Source organism: Ovis aries, chromosome 1 (genome assembly GCF_016772045.2).
Source record: "Ovis aries strain OAR_USU_Benz2616 breed Rambouillet chromosome 1, ARS-UI_Ramb_v3.0, whole genome shotgun sequence".
NCBI lineage: Eukaryota > Metazoa > Chordata > Mammalia > Artiodactyla > Bovidae > Ovis > Ovis aries.
In genome coordinates, this window is record NC_056054.1 from 261501188 (window position 1) to 261521403 (window position 20216).

Here is a 20216-nt window from a genome sequence, read left to right on the forward strand (position 1 = left end):
ATGAAGTGTACACATGTGGCCTACTTGCTTTCCCTTTCTCCTTCTACTTTTCCTTCATTTCTGTCCAATATGCATGCAGTTCCTCTTCCAGGACCTCAACTTCAATGACTTCCCTTCTACAACCAAGTTCAGATAACTGTCCCTAATTTACAGTTTCTGTCCCACCTAATTCTTTTTAAAAAGGATTTGAGACTAAAGGTAAATACCCCAAATTTAAATTAAAGGGAAAAGTCCACTCTAAATTGCTCTTTTTTCCCATTATTCTTTAAATTCGTGTTTCATAGAGTAGTTATTAATAAATTTCTCTGCAAAACTGGATTTGGGATCCTATGTAATAACCTGATATATACAAAAAATTTTACTGAAGCTTTGTGTAGGCTCTGAATCTCATCACCGTTAATACTTCTGCTGTTACTCATGGGGTTTAAAACACCAGACATTCATTCTATCTCAGTGTAGTAGACCATTCAAAACAGAAATATCCTAAACCCCATGTCTATAGGCCCTCCTGGATAACTATTTCCAAAGGACATACATAAAAGATCTATAAATCAATAGCCACTATTAATAAAATGTAGCTTAATCCTCATGGTGTGCTTATGCTCATGCTTAGTTGCTAAGTCATATCTGACTGTTTGCAGCCCCATGGACTGTAGCCCCTCTGTCCATGGGGTTCTCCAGGCAAGAATACTGGAGTGGGTGGCCATTTCCTCCTCCAAGTGATCTTCTTTACCCAGGGATCAAACCCAGGGATCAAATCTCCTGTGTCTCCTGCATTGGCAGGTGGATTCTTGACCACTGAACCACCTGGGAATTCCAGCTTATTGTTATTAAAAGATCCCAAAACAAAAGCAACTTTGGATATATTTTTCCCCATGTACAGAAAATAGATAAAAAAGACTTGAGATTAGTGATGAATGTGTAATCAGTATAGGTTTTAAATACATGAAATTAGTTTTTCAGCTTCATTATTTTTCTTTAGAAGATTTTTCTTTATGGTTTCCTTTGGTTTTTTATTTTTATTTTTTGGGGGATTTTAATATAAATCTATTTATTTTAATTGGAGGTTGATTACTTTACAATATTGTATTGGTTTTGCCATACATCAACATGAATCCACCACAGGTATACATGTGTTCCCCATCCTGAACCCCCTTCCCTCCTCCCTCTCCATACCATCCCTCTGGGTCATCTCAGTGCACCAGCCCCAAGCATCCAGTATCATGCATAGAACCTGGACTGGCGATTCATTTCATATATGATATTATACGTGTTTCAATGCCATTCTCCCAAATCATCCCACCTCACCCTCTCCCACAGAGTCCAAAAGACTGTTCTATACATCTGTGTCTCTTGTGCTGTCTTACATAGAAGATTAATAATGATGCCTGAACTTACTATCTACAACTTTTTAAAATTTCAATAAAAGTCAAAGGTATTCATAAACATGTGGTAATTTTCATAAAGGAGGAGAGGAACACATATATATTTATCTTTTGTAAAATGTGAAAGATTTATATGATATGCAGAGAAGCCAAAGTGTACGTATTCATCTTCCCCCCCCCCCCCAACAAATCAAACCCAGTAAACAAGAGCAAGCAATTCGGGGAAATAAATCTGGATTCACATGTTCAAGACATGAATAAATCATGTAAGGAGTCCAGTGAAGAGTGTGCATCAGACCTCAAAGAAACCAGAGGTTCTACATCTCACATCTAAAACTGACTCAGAGTTCCATGGAAACCGCTCACTGCAGAATCACTGAAGGCTTGCTTGACCATAACAGGATGTTTATATGTCCCTCAATGAGTGATGGGAAGGTTAGAATTCAGCAGAAGAGGAAGTGATTGAAACATACATTCGTATGTCTTTTCATTTAATGACAATAGATCCAGTAGAATTCAACAGAAGAAGGAATGACCGGGACACAGATTCACAGAAAATAATGCGCAGTTTATGAGCCCCGAACGAACTCTGCGAATCATCTAAAAATTACCCGCAAGCCTGAAATATGCTTTTCTTCAATATTTGGTTGTTCATGGAGTAACTTGTCATAAGGAGGAGAAAATGGCAACCCACTCCAGTATTCTTGCCTGGCGAATTCCATGGACAGAGATACGTGGCGGGCTGTAGCCCACGGCATCACAGAGAGTCAGCACGACTGAGCACACGGGGAGGAAGGAAGCCTGAAATATACTTTTCCTCAGCATCTGGTGATTCATGGAGTGACCTGTCATACAGACCATTTTTTAAAGATCCTGAATCCTAGGATAATTTTCCCTTCCAGCAAATGACTTAACTCAGAGATGGGAGCTGTGGAATCATGTCACGTGCGTGTAGACAGCGTGTGCTCTGGCTCCCCACGGAGGGCTAGCGTCTGGCTGCCTTCCCTTTTGGGAAATGGCCCTCTGCAGTTTCAAGTTCATTTGGTTTTTTCAATGATAGGGTTTCAATTTGAACAGATAACAGTGCCAAGAACTAAAAATTTCACCATCTAATTATGGAGGGGGGTACTCAGTATGGCCTTTCTCTCTTAATATCATCTGCAGTTTGAAAATGACTTGATGAAGGCTTCTTATAAAAACCCCTTGCTCTTCCGGGTACAAGAACAATTGCAGTGAAAGTTACTGGTACAATGCACAGGGCACAGAAGGGGGAAATGTACATGGAACAGATGGGACCGAAGGAGCAAGGACAAATAAGACATCAGACAAAGAGGAAGGCTGCAGTTTTCCATATAAAACTGAATTCAAAAAGAGAGGGGTGAGCAGAGAGACAGAAAAAGAGGCTACCTAACATCTCTACTGCAGGTGGTATGAATGCCTAGTTAATCTAGGTCACGGGGAGGACGATGGGGTTGAGAGGGTGCAAACGGGTGGTGAGGCTGAAGGGAAGGGAAAAGGCCTGGAATTAATGCAGGTTTGGGTGCTAACGTGTTTTCCTGTGGATCCACTGTTCTATAGTCTTCATTATCTCCTCAGCACATCCCTGATCCAAAAAAAGGTCAAGAAACATTGATCTAAGGACATTTCTATTAATAGAATACATATATATACATACATATATGTGTATGTGTATATATATATGGTTTTTCTTTTCTGAAACCACCACTAAACATTCCCAGACATACAACATATTATTTGCATCAAAATGCAAAATGCATTTTAAATATTTGATACTGAAACAAGACTTAGAAACTCAGAATTTTAGGTCTGTTTCAAAATGATTCAAGTTATACAGTTTTCAATGAATTTCTTTTAAATCAATAATTAAAAGTGCCCCATTAGTCTTTGCTTGTTCTTCAACAAGGTAAATCTATTCACTTTAAGCAAGTTATTTCCTTGTGCCTCTATCTCATCTGTGCCCTTTTTAAATGGGTCATATAATTTTTAATGGCAACTTTAAAAGCAATATCTTATGCATATGCTTATGCAATGCTTAGATGACAGCAAGGAAGGAATTTAAAATCACTTGTGCCAAAACAGCCACCCAAAATCCCAGGTTTGAGCCCTCTTTGCCACTAGCTGCCCAGATGACTCTTTCCTCTTCCAATACACCATTTTCAGATGAGAAACCTGATCCCATGATGGATCTGGAAGAATGGTCCAGGCAGCATTCACATCCTCATCCTGGCTCATGTAGGGGGGCCCCTGGCTAAGGACTACTGTTCCTACTGCTCACCATGTGACCTTTCCAGGGCGCCACTGTCAAGGTCAGAAAGATACTGAAACTCTTCCACTCAGAAATTCTACAGTTTGGGGGGCAGCATCATAAATTCGTGGAGCACACTGATACCTATTTGAAACAGGCACACCCACACACAACAGCCATAAAGAGCTGACACTCTGTGCACACCAGGGTGTGTGCCCACTTCAAATGAACAAAAAAAAGGTGATGTCTCAAGAACAATGTCTTGACTGTGGACCCAGTGCATCAACAAATGCTATAAAACGCCTCTAAATATCTTGAAATAAGGATTTTTATTGACTTATACTGTGCTATATTTTAACAGATGCGTGCTAACAAAAACAACTGAAGTCATTGCAGTCATGTCCAACTCTTTGCAACCCTATGGACTATAGCCTGCCAGGCTCCGCTGTCCATGGGATTTTCCAGGCAAAAATACTGGAGTGGATTGCCATGCCCTTCTTCAGGAGATACTGCAATATAAAATTGTAAGGCTGTTACAAAAATAAAATCATTTCATGAAAATAAAAGGAGACAGCTTTTGCTTTGAGACTACTAAATACTGGAAATTTGGATATCTATGTGCAGAAGTGAGCTGAGAACTCCAGGGTTACCTGTGATGTGCCTGCCCAGACACTCTGCCTTGGGTGAAGAGGCTGATATAAGGTTGTTCTTAGCAGAAGAAGAAAATAATGTATAGGAAAGTAAGATCTCTCCATAAAGCGTTAAGAATAATTCAAAAGGGAATAGCACCACCACTTTGATGGAAAAGTTGCTCATCTGATATTCATTCAACAAATATTTATTAAACTCCTACTGTTTAACAGGCAGGCTTCCCTGGTGGCTCAGTGGCAAAGAATCTTTCGGCCGATGCACGAGATGCATGTTAGATCCCTGGGTCGGGAAGATCCCCTGGAGAAGGAAATGGCTATGCACTCTAGTATTCTTACCTGGGAAATCCCATGGACAGGGGAACCCAGCAGGCTACAGTCCATTTGGTCCCAAAGAGGCATACGTGACTTAGAGACTAAACAACAACATGTATCAGGCATTGTAAACCATACTTGAAGTCAATGGGAAGGGCCTATTTATTTATTTATTTAAATTAATTTATTTTTTATTGAAGGATAACTGCTTTACAGAATTTTGTTGTTTTCTGTCAAACCTCAACATGAATCAGCTATAGATATGCATATATCCCCTCCTTTTTGAACCTGCTTCCCATCTGCCTCCCATCCCACCCCTCTAGGTTGATACAGAGCCCCTGTTTGAGTTTCCTGAGCCATACAGCATATTCCCATTGGCTATCTACTTTACATATGATAATGTAAGTTTCCATGATACATCTCACCCTCTCCTCCACTCTCCCCATGTCCATAAGTGTATTCTCTATGTCTGTTTCTCCATTGTTGCCCTGTAAATAAATTCTTCAGTACCATTTTTCTAGATTCCATATATATGTGTTAGAATATGATGTTTATCTTTCTCTTTCTGACTTACTTCTCTCTGTATAATAGGTTCTAGGTTCATCCACCTCATTAAAACTGACTCAAATGATTTCCTTTTTATGATGTGGACCATTTTAAAGTCTTTATTGAATTTGTTACAATATTGTTTCTGCTTTTATGCTTTGTTTTGTTTTGTTTTGTTTTTGGCCAGGAGGCATGTGGCATCTCAGCTCTCCCACCAGGGATCAAACCCACACCCCCATATTGGAAGGTGCAGTTCTTAACCACTGGACTGTCAAGGAAGTCCCAGGCCAGTTCTAAATAAAATTGAAATTAAGAAAATTGTTTTTTATCCTATTCAATTTCATCTATTTTGATTTTTCTGTAGATGTGTAATACTATTTCAAAGAATACTAGGTTTATTGTCCTCAAACTGCAATAAAATGCTCTAGATAGATTAAACGTCCAGAAAGCTAAGCCTGGTTTGGATCGTGCCATATCTGAACATGTTTTATTTGCTTACACAAGTTCCTGCTCTCAAGTTAAGGCTGCTGAAGTTGTGTGTCAGGCAGTTGACAACTTGTGTTGACTATTATGCATTTACGGACTATGGACTGAAAGAAGGTTTCTTTTAATGCAAAACCTCTATCTTTTAGAGAAAGAGAATTGCAAGGTAGGAATTACAGAAATCCTTGTGCCTCAGTTTCTTCACCGGTAAAAGGGGCTGATGAGAATACTGACCTATGAGGTGAAGTCATCAGATAGAACCTGAGTTATACTTTTAGCTATTTAATAACCCAAATATTTTAATCTAAGTCCAAACCCTTCCTATAAGCATATATTCTGATTTATTTCTGATGGTTAAGGCAAAAAATAGGATTATTAACATTCTAGTTTGTTGCTTATTTTATGTCACCAAATTTTTGTTTAAGAAAACGTTTAATAAAGAGTTGTTTATTTTGATAAAATCCAATGTGACTACTTGGTAGCACTCTAATGCTTTGAATTTGGAAGATTTCAGATCATTTACCTGCAACTTCTTCAGGATTCCCTGGTGGCTCAGATGGTGAAGAATCTGCCTGCAATGCAGGAGATCTGGATTTGATCCGTGGGTTGGGAAGGGAATGACACCCCACTCCAGTATTCTTGCCTGGGAAACCCCATGGAGAGCAGAGCCTGGAGGGCTAGAGTTCACTGAGCAGCTAACATTTTCACTTTTCTTTTTCTTCAGGATGCCTTGTATTTTAACAATTTTAAATAGAATTACTTCTGTTCCCATCCCTAACAAGCTCCATGTAAGGAATGTCTTATTTGCCTTGGACTATGGCATGGGTTCTGACCACCCAGTTTCTGCAGCAGGAACACTTTAGACAGAGAAGAGATAATAATGACAACAGTAATAATGCCAAATTTTATGTCAACCACTGTTCTAAGTACATTACATGTATTAAATCATTGAAATGTTACAACATTTTATTGTTGTCCCCATGTTATCATTGAGGAAGTTGAGATATAGAAAGACAGTGTGATAAACCCAAGGTCACACAGCTTGGTCCAGGATGGATCTGGAACCTGAAAGCGGCTGATGGCTTCAGACTCCATCCTTGCAACCTCTGATGAGAGAGCCGAGTGTACAACCAGAGAGTGAGAACTGGCTAAAAATGTATAATTCATGGAACACCCTTCCTGGCATTTCCAGTCTTTATAAAAACACTGTGTTCAATCCCACAGAGAGGCAATTAATTAATGAAGCTCTCACAGCTGTGAAACTGAGATTCAAAGCCTGGTCTCTCCGAGTTTAAACTCAAGCCCTCATGCGGACTGCAAAATGGAAGGTGAACAGAAGCCTGAAACTTTCTCTGGAAGAGCATGTGGCCCTATTGAGAGATGTTAGGAAGTTCATATTTCCTTAATTACTGTGTATGCTTATCAGCTTCTCTGAAAAGAACATCACAGCTATGCCCTCCTGCACAGCAATGCATGCTGAGACTTTCAATCTGTGTGTGTGTGTGTGTGAGGGTGTGTGTGTGTGTGTGTGTGTGTGCACGCGCACGCATGCACATGCTCAGTTGCTCAGTCCTGTCTGACTCTCTAGCCCGCCAGGCTCCTCTGTCCATGGGATTTCCCAGGCAAGAATACTGTCATTTCCTCCTCCAGGGATCTTCCTGACCCAGAGATGGAACCTACATCTCCTGCAACGGCAGGCAGATTCTTTACCAACTGCGCCACCATCTTTATACAGCCCAGTTCTGAATGGGCAATACTAGGCATCCTCACAATATTCCAGAAACTAAACAGCCTGAAATATTTTGTGAATATTCTTTCTACTTCCCGACACATGGACACAGCACAGTCAATGCAATTGTCCAAATACAGCTTGGTTGTAGATGTTTCACTACTAAGTTCATCGAATGAAACTACAGTTCCCTTGGAACTGACTTTGGAACTTGGGGTATTTACGGAAAAAAGATTGTACTGCGTGTAAATTTTCAGACTGCTAGTCATTTGGGAGGTTTAGAATCAACCCCACTTATCCATGGTTTGGCTCTCTAAGGTTTCAGTTACCCGCTATCAACTGCAGTCCAAAAACATTAAGTGGAAAATTTCAGAAATAAATAATTCATAACTTTTCAACTGTGCACTGTTGTCAGTAGCATGGTGAAATTCCGCCCCACCTGCTCCATCCCATATGGGATGTGACTCATCCCTCTGTCCGGCGTACCCACATGGAACAAGCTACACACTGCTCTGTCACTTAGGAACCCTCTTGGTTCTAAGAAACTTTATTTTGCTTAATAAAGGCCCCAAAGCAAGAATAGTGATACTGGCAATTCAGATATTCTCTTACTGTGCCAATTTATCAGTTAAACTGTATCAAAAGTAGCTATGAATAGGAAAAATACAGCATATATAGGGCTTGGTACACTCCACAGTTTCAGGCATCCACTGGAGGTCTTGGATTGTATCCCCTATGGATAAGGGGGCATTGTATTCTTCATTTTTCTATTAATAAAGGACTCAGTTTCTTTAAGAGAAGGGAAACACGGGACTCTGAGATGTCAAATAATCCACTGCACATGAAAACTGTATCATTCATTGAAAATAGGAGTGCTCACTGAATCATCAGATTGCTTCATATGTGTGATATGGTATTATATACATGTTATACAGTATCCTGTATAACACGGTGACCAGTAGAGGATGAGATGGCTGGATGGCATCACTGACTCGATGGACGCGAGTCTGAGTGAACTGCGGGAGTTGGTAATGAACAGGGAGGTCTGGCGTGCTGCGATTCATGGGGTTGCAAAGAGTCGGACACGACTGAGAGGCTGAAGTGAACTGAACTGATACAGTATCCTAAGAATGCTCACTCGTGTCCAACTCACTGCAAGCCCATAGACTGTAGGCTGCCAGACTCCTCGGTCCACGGAATTCTCAGGCAAGAATACTGAAGTGGGTTGCCATTTCCTATTACAGGGAATCTTCCCCACCCAGGAATCGAACCCATGTCTCTTGTGTCTCCTGCCCTGGCAGGCGGATTTTTTTTACCACTGAACCACAGGGAAAGCCCTATGCAGTACCACACAACCCAAAAAGTTGAGTAGGGAAGTACAGTAACACTTGGAGCTCAAGAATTGCAGAATTAAATTCAGAAACTGAGTTTATGTATATATTATTTGTGTTAGATTGGGCTGCCCTAACACAACACCACAGACTCAGTGGCTTAACCAGCACATGTCTATTTCTCATAATTCTGGAGGCTGGACGTCCAAGACGAGGATCCCAGCAAGATCAAGGTCTGGTGAGATCTTTTCCTTTCTCACCGTGGACACCAGGTCTCTTCTCTTACACAGCCACAGTCCTAAGGGATAAGGGCTCAACGCTTACCACCTCATCCAACCTTACTTACCATCTATAGACCCCATTTCCAGATACAGACACATGGGGATTAGAACTTTTGCATTTGGGTGTGAGGGACACAATTCTGTCCATAGCGTGATCTGAAAATGCAAATCAAGCAGTTTCCCTAGAGGCCTGGTGTCTTGGCCCAGGACCACCTTGATTCTGTCCCATCCTGGCCCCCAGCCCAGCGTGATTGTGAGTGTGAGCTCCTCAAAGCTGAAGGAGAGGCAGCTGGGGGGAAGTGGGCAGCTGCCAGCTGGCACTCTGACTCGGCTGGAGCGGGGCTGGGGGCAGCCCAGGAACTGCTGGGTGCTGGCACCTCTTGCCATACCCTGAGACTTTCTGATTTTGTTTCCTTCCTTTAAAAAAAATGTGTTTAAGGATCCTCTTTAATAAGTATTTATCAGTTGTCTATTATGGGTCAAGCAGGAAATAGAAAGATGTAGAATAGGAGAGAGAGAGTAAAAAAAAATTAAAATGATTTGTTAATGTTTTGGGTCGAACAATGTTCTCCCCAAATTCATACCCTTCCTGGGAGCTCAGAATGTAACCTTATTTGGAAATAGGGTCATTGCAGATGGAATTTTTCAAAAAGCGGTCATACTGGAGTAGGTGGGCCCTTAATTCAACATAACTGGTGTCCTTATAAACAGAGAAGAGACACAGAGTCACACACATAGGAAGCCAAGTGATGACAGAGACAGAGAGTGGAGTGTGTGTCCATAAGCTAAGGAACACCAAGGACAGCAGGAAGCACCAAACCTGGGAGAGACCCATGGAACAACTGCTCCCCTAGATGTCTCAGAGAGCACGGACTTCCTGACACCTTGACCTTGGACTTCTGGATTCCTCAACTGTGACAGAGCAAATTCCTGTTATTTTAAGCCACCAAGGCAGTGACTGTTTGGAAACTAATAGTTCTTATCAAAATAAAAGAGTAATGTAAAGGTAAATTCACTCATGATTGGGGGGAAAGTTTAGTTCTACGTTAGTTATGTTCTTCTGGAAGTGGCAGGAAGGGAGCAGGCAGAGATTGGAATTGATCAATCCCAGAAGAGAAGACAGATCCAAAGTCAGGATCTGCAGAAGCGATGGATGACGTCTGGCAAAGGGATGAAATGAAAAATAGAGAAAGTGAAGACTGAGAAAGGGAGGTGGTGAGGACTGAGTTTGGGGGTCTATTCACATTTCTGAGCAGGGAAGAAAAGATGTGAACTCACGGAAAGAGAAAGTGAAGAAACAGACAGGAGAAAGTTCCCCATGGCTGTGTAGAGGGGCGGCCAGTGGAGGAGGTCAGAGAGAATGTCTCACCAAGAGACACATATTAGGAAGCCTTGAGGAACCTTGACAAGGTAAGCTTCAGTAGAACGTAAGGGGCATAGACCAAATCACTACAGATTAAGAATAATGATGAGTATAGACTATTCTTTTAGCAAATTTTCCAGGGAAAAAATGAATAAATGAAAGCGTTGTTGTTGTTGTTGTTCAGTGGCTAGGTTGTGTCCAACACTTTGCGACCCCGTGGACTGTAGCACACCAGGTTTCCCTATCCTTCATTATGATATGGAAGCTAGCAAAGGAGCAATCCCACTGCTGGGCATACACACCAAGGAAACCAGAGTTGAAGGAGACACATGTACCCCAATGTTCATCACAGCACTGTTTATAATAGCCAGGACATGGAAACAACCTAGATGTCCATCAGCAGATGAATGGATAAGAAAGCTGTGGTACATATACACAATGGAGTATTACTCAGCCATTAAAAAGAATACATTTGAATCAGTTCTAATGAGATGGATGAAACTGGAGCCGATTATACAGAGTGAAGTAAGTAGAAAGAAAAACACCAATACAGTATACTAACACATATATATGGAATTTAGAAGATGGTAATGATAACCCTGTATGCAAGACAGCAAAAGAGACAAAGATGTATAGAACGGACTTTTGGACTCTGAGGGAGATGGACAGGGTGGGATGATTTGGGAGAATGGCACTGAAACATGTATACTATCATGTAAGAAATGAATCGCCAGTCTAGGTTCGATACAGGATACAGGATGCTTGGGGCTGGTGCACGGGGATGATTCAGAGAGATGATATGGGGTGGGAGGTGGGAGGTGGGTTCAGGATTGGGAAGTCATGTACACCCATAGTGGATTCATGTCGATGTATGGCAAAACCAATACAGTATTGTAAAAGTAAAATAAAGTAAAAATAAAAATTTTAAAAATTAAAAAATTAAAATTAAAAAAAAATTGGGGGAGCTGAGCACCTGTGTCATAAGACATACAGTAATCACTGAAGAGGTGATGGCAGAGGCCACAGTGGAGAAAACAGATGGAAACAGGTCCTAGAAAAGTCAGGGGGGTCGTGACCACAGCACTGGTCGGGAGTAGACTGGAAACAAACAGAAGAAAAAAAACCCACAATGAATCCAATGTTTGAGGTAGGAGAGGTCACGGGAGAGAGCTGGTTTCAGACACAATGTTGTAAAAGATATTATTTTTTGAACATTAGAGAGCAGATCCACAAGAGGCTGGGAGTGGGGAGCCCAAGAACTAGGAAAAGCTCGGAAGCCCCTTTCAACAACACGGAAAAGAATGACAGAAATATCCAAAGATCTGGAGAGACAGTGAAGGGTAGTCAAAATTAATTGGTGTGAATGGTCAGCCAGGCTCAGCAGGCTCAGGGAGGGAAAAGACCATGATGCAACTCTCTGAACTGGGGGATTCTGCTGCTGATGGGGATGCTGAGGAGGGAAGAAGTCTGGGATGCTGGAAGTTTTACTGTCCTGCCCCATCTGCCCGGAAGTTAAACCAGAAAGGGCAGACAAGCATGGTGCCTCTGCTTGGAGCTCCTGTCACAAACATACCAAGTGAGGGACCTTCATCCACTTGGACTCGCCCAGTACATAAGAGGACGCAGCATGAAGAGTCCAGCATTATTCATGTTTATCTCAGGTCTCGGTCTTGATTTCACATTGATCTCTTATTCTGAAGGAATTCCCTGGTGACTCAGATAGTAAAGAATCTGCCTGCAATGCAGGAGAACCAGGTTCAATCCCTGGGTTGGGAAGATCCCCTGGAGAAGGAAATGGCACCCCACTCCAGTATTCTTGCCTGGAAAATCCCATGGATGGAGGAGACTGGGCAGGCTACAGTCCATGGGGTCGCAAAGAGTTGGACACGATTGAAGTGACCTCACTTTTATTTTTCTTATTCTGAGTCAAAAACTATGTTTGGAAATCTTGAATCCTACTTTCTTATACTATGGCACATTGCTCAGCAAATTTCAATTAATGACATCTGGTTTAACTTGATTATAGTGATAATAAAAACAATCTTATTTATTGTCATCACTGCCTGATAATATTTCATGAACGATCCTGTTAGTCTCTTCAATTTTGCTGAAATGAAACTTCACAAATGAGCAAGAGACCAGAAAATGCACTTGGGTCCAAATGACATCTGAATGACTAGGTTTACCATCTGTTTCTGAAGTCTAGAGAGAACCAAAATAACAGATAGAGAGGAGAACAGGCAGGCGATCGCTAATAGCTGAGCATAAAATGAAACTATATTGACATTCAAGTGGAGCCAGGAAAGAATCTGGGTCAATGTGCTTGGAGATATTAAAGAATTTGGGGTGAGATCTATCTATAGGCTGTGAAATATGAGTAGGAGGTGATAAAGTCCTCAGAGTATGTCTTATTCGTGTGGTTCTTCCAGCCTTTGGTACTGGGCATATTTGAAAAGTGATGGTTGAATGAGAAAACAAGTGAAAATGGCAAGGCACCATCATTGAAGAAGCTGCCTTGTAAGAGAAGAGTTAACACAGTTGGTCTGAGGCTGCTACCCTTGGAGAATTCCAGAAGGGTTACTACTCCCACAGTGGATAAGAGTGGCTCACTGTGCCTAAAATGTAAAAATACTGCTTATGCTGAACACCTGCTTTCCTTCTAGGACTGTGGAATCTGGGGACATACCAGGAACATGCCTATGTGACAAGCCCCCCCACCCCAGTAAAAACTGTGGATAGCAAGTCTTTAATGAGCTTCCTGATAGACAGCATTTCATATCCATCACTGCTCTTTGCTGGGGGAATAAGCGCATACCCTATGACTCCAGGGAGAATGAACTCTAGGAAGCTTATACCTGGTTTCCTTCCGATTTCTCCCCGGGTGCCTTTTCCCTATGCTGATTGTGCTCTGCACCCTTTCATGGTGGGAAAAACCTCAGCAGTGAGAACAGAAGGCCTGGCTGCAGGGTCTTGGGAGTCTTCCCAGTAAATAACTGAACCCTTGACACACACATCAAATTAAAATTCTATGAGATTAAATCTAAGATGAAGAAAAATAACTTAGACAGTAGTTGGCTCAGAAGGAGATTATTTAATTTGCAATTTTAGTATTCTGCTATTGTATTGTAAGGGGAACCACTGAAACCAACCTTTATCCCATGAGGAAGCTGCAGCAAGAGAAAGAGGCAGTTGCCCAGTGTTTCCCAGAGAATCAGTGTCAGAGTTGTAATTGGAAACCATATTCTCCTGGTAACACTCAGAGTAGGAAAGCAGGGGGTACTGTTGGCTGACCTAATGACTCATGCCATCATAGCAGACCAGGGATCTTACACACACACACCCACACCCACCCTCACACACACACCCTCACACACACACACACACACACCCCTCACACACACACCCTCACACATACACACACATCCTCACATACATACACACACACCCTCACACACCCTCACACATACACACACACCCCTCACACACACACCCTCACACATACACACACATACCCTCACACACCCTCACACCCTCACACACCCTCACACACACACACACCCTCACACACACACTCACACACACCCTCACACACACACACACCCCTCACACACACACCCTCACACACACACACATCCTCACACACACACACCCTCACACACACACCCTCACACAAACATACTCCACAGACGCTCTGGGCTAAATTTGGTACCAAACTTTCTTGTTTCTCTTTTTGTTTGTTTAAATATTATGTTAACATGCCTATCGCATGAGTCACACACTCTCTCTCAGTAGTTCAGAAGTCAGAAACATATTTTTTAATTGTTTCAGGATACGATCTACAAAGTACAGTTTCTAATTCTGAGTGTGGGAATTTGTCTTCTTCATGATGACTATCAGAAGGCTCCCTGTTTATTCTGAGTCTTTTAGGGTCTGATTACTGGGTCATTTTTAGAAAGCCAGGCTTGTGTACGTCATCAGTACGACGTCCAGCCTCACGTTATGTGAGCTTTCTCCAGATCTGTAAACAACCTGGGTTTTAATTACTTCCAGGTGGCAGTAGAATAACATGTAAAAACTAATTTAGTGAGCAACTGACTTAAAAGGCAAAGTTATAATCAATTAATGGCTTTTAAAAAGAAAGAGAACAGGACCTTCCCTTCTGGTCAACTTTCACGTGGAATATATTTTTCAGTTAGCCTGATCCCCAAAATACAGCACAGTGAAAATATTACATCTCCCCACTCTTTGAATATTCCTAAATATTCACTGGAAGGACTGATGCTGAAGCTGAAGCTCCAATACTTTGGCCACCTGATGCAAAGCACCAATTCATTCTAAAAGACCTTGATGCTGGGAAAGATTGAAGGTAAAAAGAGAAGGGAGTGGCAGAGGATGAGATGGCTAGATAGCATCACCCACTCAATGGACCCGAATCTGAGCAAACTCTGGGAGACAGTGAAGAACAGGGAAGTCTGGCAGCTGTAGTCCATGGAGTCGCAGAGTCAGACACAACTTAGTGACTGAACAAAAACAGCCACCCTTTCAATTCCAGTTTGCTGCATACTTCTTGGCGCTAAGAATAATTTCCAGTGTTTGAAATAAGGCTCCTATGTGCTGAAGATCAATATAGATAATAGATAGGTAGTGGAATGGATGAGTGGATAGATAGATATAAAGATATTTCTCTTACAGTTTCCATTTGGCCCTATAAATTTACTTTTAATGAGTGTTAAAGAAATGCTTCTTAGTTCTGCAACTCTCTGGTACCTTAAAAATCAAAGACAAAGCTTTCAAATGACTATAGGTCTACTCCTTATATCATTTTGATGTTGATCTGATTCCTTTTGCTCATAAGCACCTTGAGGGCAGAACTGAGTCTCATCGCCATGGCAACACAAAGAACGATCTAAGAGAATGCCTTGAAAATGCCCAGTGACTAGAAGTCAAATTAAAATGTAAGCACCTTAGAAAGAGGGGCCACAGGCTCGCAGAGCTCTGTGTGACAGGAGCAGAACGGAGCAGGCAAACACACCACCCACTGCAGCATCACTATTCCTGCCCCCAACAGCTCTGTGCCTCTCTCCATCTAAAAGAAAGTGAAAGTTGCTCAGTCGTGTCCAACTCTTTGTGACTCCATGGACTAAACAGTCCATGGAATTCTCCAGGCTAGAATACTGGAGTGGATAGCCTTTCCCTTCTCCAGGGGATCTTCCCAACCCAGGGATCAAACCCAGGTCTCCTGCACTGCAGGCAGATTCTTTACCAGCTGAGCCAGGAGGGAAGCCTAAAAGAAAGTCCAAATGAAAACATATCACATCAAATCTGCTTTTAGTTTTAAGCTTGCTGAAGTGTTCTTAAGACAACCTTCAGGCCTCATATATACAATATAATTATTTTCCGCATACTAAAATGCAAAGACTGTCTTAAACGATCACTTCTTTTGTGAAACCTTCCATGTCTCCCCAGGCAAAATGATTCAAAAGTGTCTGTTCATGTAATGGTTGCCCACATAGGGGCCCACAGCTCTCACCTGCCACACGGAACAGTAATCTCTCCCCTGAGCTTCCCACAAGCCAAAGCCATCTCCGCGGTGGGGCTGGGGGCGGGGAACTCGGGCGGGCGATGCTCCTTAAAGCACAGCCCTGCCTTATCTGTGACGACCAGACCCAAAGACAGCAGCCGAAACCCACAACACACGTTTTTCATGCGAAGTGCTAGGCTGACATCCTTTGATATTTAATGTGGGCAGAAAATTGTTCACTTTTACTCTAAATACAGGAAGAAGATAATCATCCTTGGACTTAAACTCATTGATCCTCAGAGATGAAATTCTCCTTGAGCCATCACTAACAGAGGTGTTCAGATGGGAAATATCAGGCCAATGCAAAAGAGGGAGGCAGATTCTCCAGGAATGGGGGAACAGTAACATGTTTGCTCTTTCAATTTTCCAAATCCGGTTACCCTTGGGCTGTGTCTTTGATGTTAATGTGGCTAAACCCCCAGTGAGATTTTCAAAATTTTATCAGAGGAAACAGACGTAGAGTGCTGGGCTCTCTGACTGCCAGCCTCCCTAGCCAGGAAGAAATTCACAACAGGCTATTGAGTGAAACCTGGACACAGAGTTGCGGATATTGTCTTTCTCCAGCGGGGTCCTACATATCCATCTTCATATCAACAATACCCCCTGAAGCCCATCCCTCCTCCGAGTACATTTTTATTGGGCTACATTCATATCTGATAGTCAAAGGCTCTCATTTTTGCTTAGAGGATGAGAAGTGATAAGGGTGCTTTAAAAATGCCTTCAGACCTCATCACGCTTGCTTTTCCTGGCTTATTTCAGAAAGGCAGTAAGACAAGAACCATCATATTAAAAGAGGACACTACATGCCAGGTATGTGGCTGAGATTTTTTTCTCTCCACACAATTGCTAGCCTCTCATCAGGGTCCTGGTTTTGAGCCCCATGTTGGGTGCATGCTTTTGGGGTCTTCTCTGGTGGCTCAGATGGTAAAGAATCTACCTGCAATGCGGGAGACCCAGGTTCCAACCCTGGGTCAGGAAGATCCCCCGGAGAAGGGCAATGCAACGGGCTGCAGTCAGTATTCTTGCCTGGAGAATCCTATGCATAGAGGAACCTGGTGGGTTACAGTCCACAGGATCGGACACAAATGAGTGACTAACGCTTTCACTTTCATCTTTCACTGTGCCAGAGTCTGAGGGTCAAGGTCAACCACGGGGTGTCCTGTGGCTCAGGTGAGGAGCCCAGGTAGACCACAGAGCAGAGGATAAAGCAGCATCGGATACAAGGCACCTTCCTCCCCAGGGAGACTGAGATTCCTTCTTGCCACCTGTCTCAGCTCTGCTGCTATAACAAAGTACACAAAATGTCAAAAACAGATATTTACTCTTGACAGTTCCGGACATGGGAAGTTGGAGGTTAGAGTGCTGGCATGGTTGGGGGGTGGTGAGGGCCCTCTTGGTTTCTGGGATGCAGACAGCCACCTTCACACCCTGTGTTCACGTGTTGCAAAAGAGTTCCATTCTCCTCTTACAAGGTCATTAATCCCACCATGGGGGGGATCCAATCCCTCAGGACCTCACCTAACCCTAATCACCTTCCAAAGGCCTCCCCTCCTAACACCATCTCAGCAGGTGAGGACTTCAACGTGGATTTGGAGTGGGGGGCAGGATGCAAACATTCAGCCTATAACTGAATTCCTTTCAAAGACTGATCAAAATATTAATGAACTCATTTACATTCTTAACATCAGTGACATAACGAACTCACACAACAAAAAGGTGCACCTTGATCCCTGAGTCCACATTTGGGCCAACTCAGACCTCCCCTGGGAAGAAATTGGTGTATGACCTCATGTGCATGAAGCTAGCGACACCATGGAACATGCGCACGTGCTAAGTCACTTCCATTGTGTTCAACTCTGCAACCCCATGGACCATAGCACACCAGGCTCCTTGGTCTATGGGATTCTTCAGGCAAGAATACTGGAGTGGGTTTCTAAGCCCCACTCCAGGAGTGACACCACGGTAGAAATGGCCAATGACACCATGCCGCTCCCGTGGAAATGCTGATAGACCTTGGGTGGTATACTCACCCCTGAAAGGATGTAACCCAGCCTTATTCTTTCAGCCTTATTTACCCAAGATGAAGGGCAAGATTAGTATGTTGTGCCAATAGAAGCCATTTTGTTTATTTTTATAGGAATATACCCATCTTAAATTTCTTTTTCATTTCAAAGAAATGCCTGGACAATAGATACCCATTTAAATTAGCCAAGATTTCCCAAGAGACCCAGCCTTGAGCCCCAAGACTCACCTGTTAACAGCAGACCTTTGCTACTCTGCTTCCCCTAGGGGTACTCTGGCCCCATGGGGCTGAGCAGTGGCTCCCAAACATCACCATGGTGGATGGACAGGGCTCCACCTGCACAGCTGCTTCACTCTCTCCTGACTGCTCTCAGCTCTGAGCTATCTCAAGGCAGCCCCACCAGCCCCCTCTGACCCACCCCTGACCTCACTGCACTAGGGGTTATATGCATGTCAGCATCCCCTCCACTCACCAGATATAAAACTCCTCTCATTTTAGTTTCATTAGGCACCATGTTGGCAGAAGAAAAAAGTCTCTTCACATAGATTACAAAAAGGTGAAACATGAATGAAAGCGTACCATTAATTAAAGGTATCTGGGAAACATAAGAATAGATATAGATGTTTATATAGACACAGATATAGATACAGATTTGAGGAGGAAATGGCAACCCATTGTAGCATGCTTGCTTGGAAAATTCAATGGACAGAGGAGCCTGGCGGGCTACAGTCCATGGGGTTGCAAAGAGTTGGACATGACTTGGTGACTGAGCATAGATATAGATATATAACCTCATGGTAGGTATTTCTATTTCTCACCGAGATTTCCAGTTCTCTCCTTTCAGCCACATGCCCCATTAAATTCAGACATGGCTGTGTGACTTGCTTCATCAAATAAATGTAACAGAAGCAACATCTGTCACCTCCAAGGAGAAGCGCTTAAAGGCAGCTTGTCACTCTCCCTGGCTCTCTTCCTCTTCTAGGGCAGACGCTGAGGTTGCGCATTTGATGGTGGCTATAAGGTGGTAGGGGATCCCTGAGCTTAGGCCCTCGAGTGTGGGAGGTTCCATACATCACACCAATTTCTCCCCTTCCCTGAACCCACAAACCCTTGCCATGTACATCTGAATGTTCCTGACTCCAATTTGGGGCTCAGCCAGACTAACTTGTCATCAAGCTTCTCCATCTGTGGTCAAGAAACTAAAATGACCTCTAAAGTAAAGCAGTTAAGATCTTTAAACAATCAAAATTAGCAAATAAAACTGTACAGGTGAGTCTCTATTCTGATTATTGCAATCACATTTAAGTCTTAAACTCAGTATTTTTTTCAATACTGTAAGTTAACAAATTACTATGATTAATAAACACACTAGCAAGGAATTTATTGTTCAGTGAAGTGTGAGGGACTTTAAATTCACTATCAGATAATATTAAAGAAAGCCAAAAATATCAATTATCCCCTAGAGTTCACTGTAATACATGATAAAAATGAAAAATTAAATTTTTGATTTGGAGTTTGTACTAGTTTAATGATTTGTTAATGATCCTAGTGGTAATAGTAACCTATACTATCTGGCAAATCAATAAAACAAGTAACACAAACGCTCTTTCACCATGGGGGTTTAGCTCCAGTTTCCTATCTCTATAAACTGACACAAAGTTGGTGGTATTCAATAGTGACATTAGAATGTGTGCGTGGGCATGCACTCACGCACGTGTGCACAAGGACATGTAAAGAAAACCAATCATTTATAACCCATTATGTCACATTCAATGCTCATCACGACGGTTTTCCAAAAGCATCTAACAGGCATTATCCAAAGATGTGCAACACAGGAAAACTGAGCCAAGTTCTGCATGGCTTTCCAATTAAGTTGCCAGGCGCAAGAACTCAGCTTAAAAACCATGAGAAAAGAAGAACCACAATGTCTTCAAAGTTAGATTTCAGTGGTATCTTTTCTAAATACCAAAAGTAAACCAGTAAGCTATTTATGTACATATCTATCTATCTACCTATCTATCTGTATGTATTTCAGCCACTGACTACATATCCCAAATAAAATCTTTAAGAGGCCAGAGATATCACATGACTCTGAAGACACTTGAAAGGCTGAGAATAGCGTAAAATCAGGATTTCCATTTTCCAGATTACAGAGAATATAAGGATATCAGTTCTGAGGTTTCTCACAGATAACAACAATCCTCTATTTCTATTCCCAGGAGCAGAAATGAAACCAAAATGTTTCCTTGGTAACTTGGAAACCAAA

At 42.3% G+C, this 20216-nt stretch overlaps 1 protein-coding gene across 1 annotated transcript in view; it reads right to left on the reverse strand.

The window, feature by feature from the left end:
* DSCAM (DS cell adhesion molecule) overlaps window positions 1-20216 on the reverse strand; it is an 827097-nt gene that overhangs the window by 636265 nt on the left and 170616 nt on the right. The window lies entirely within an intron of this gene.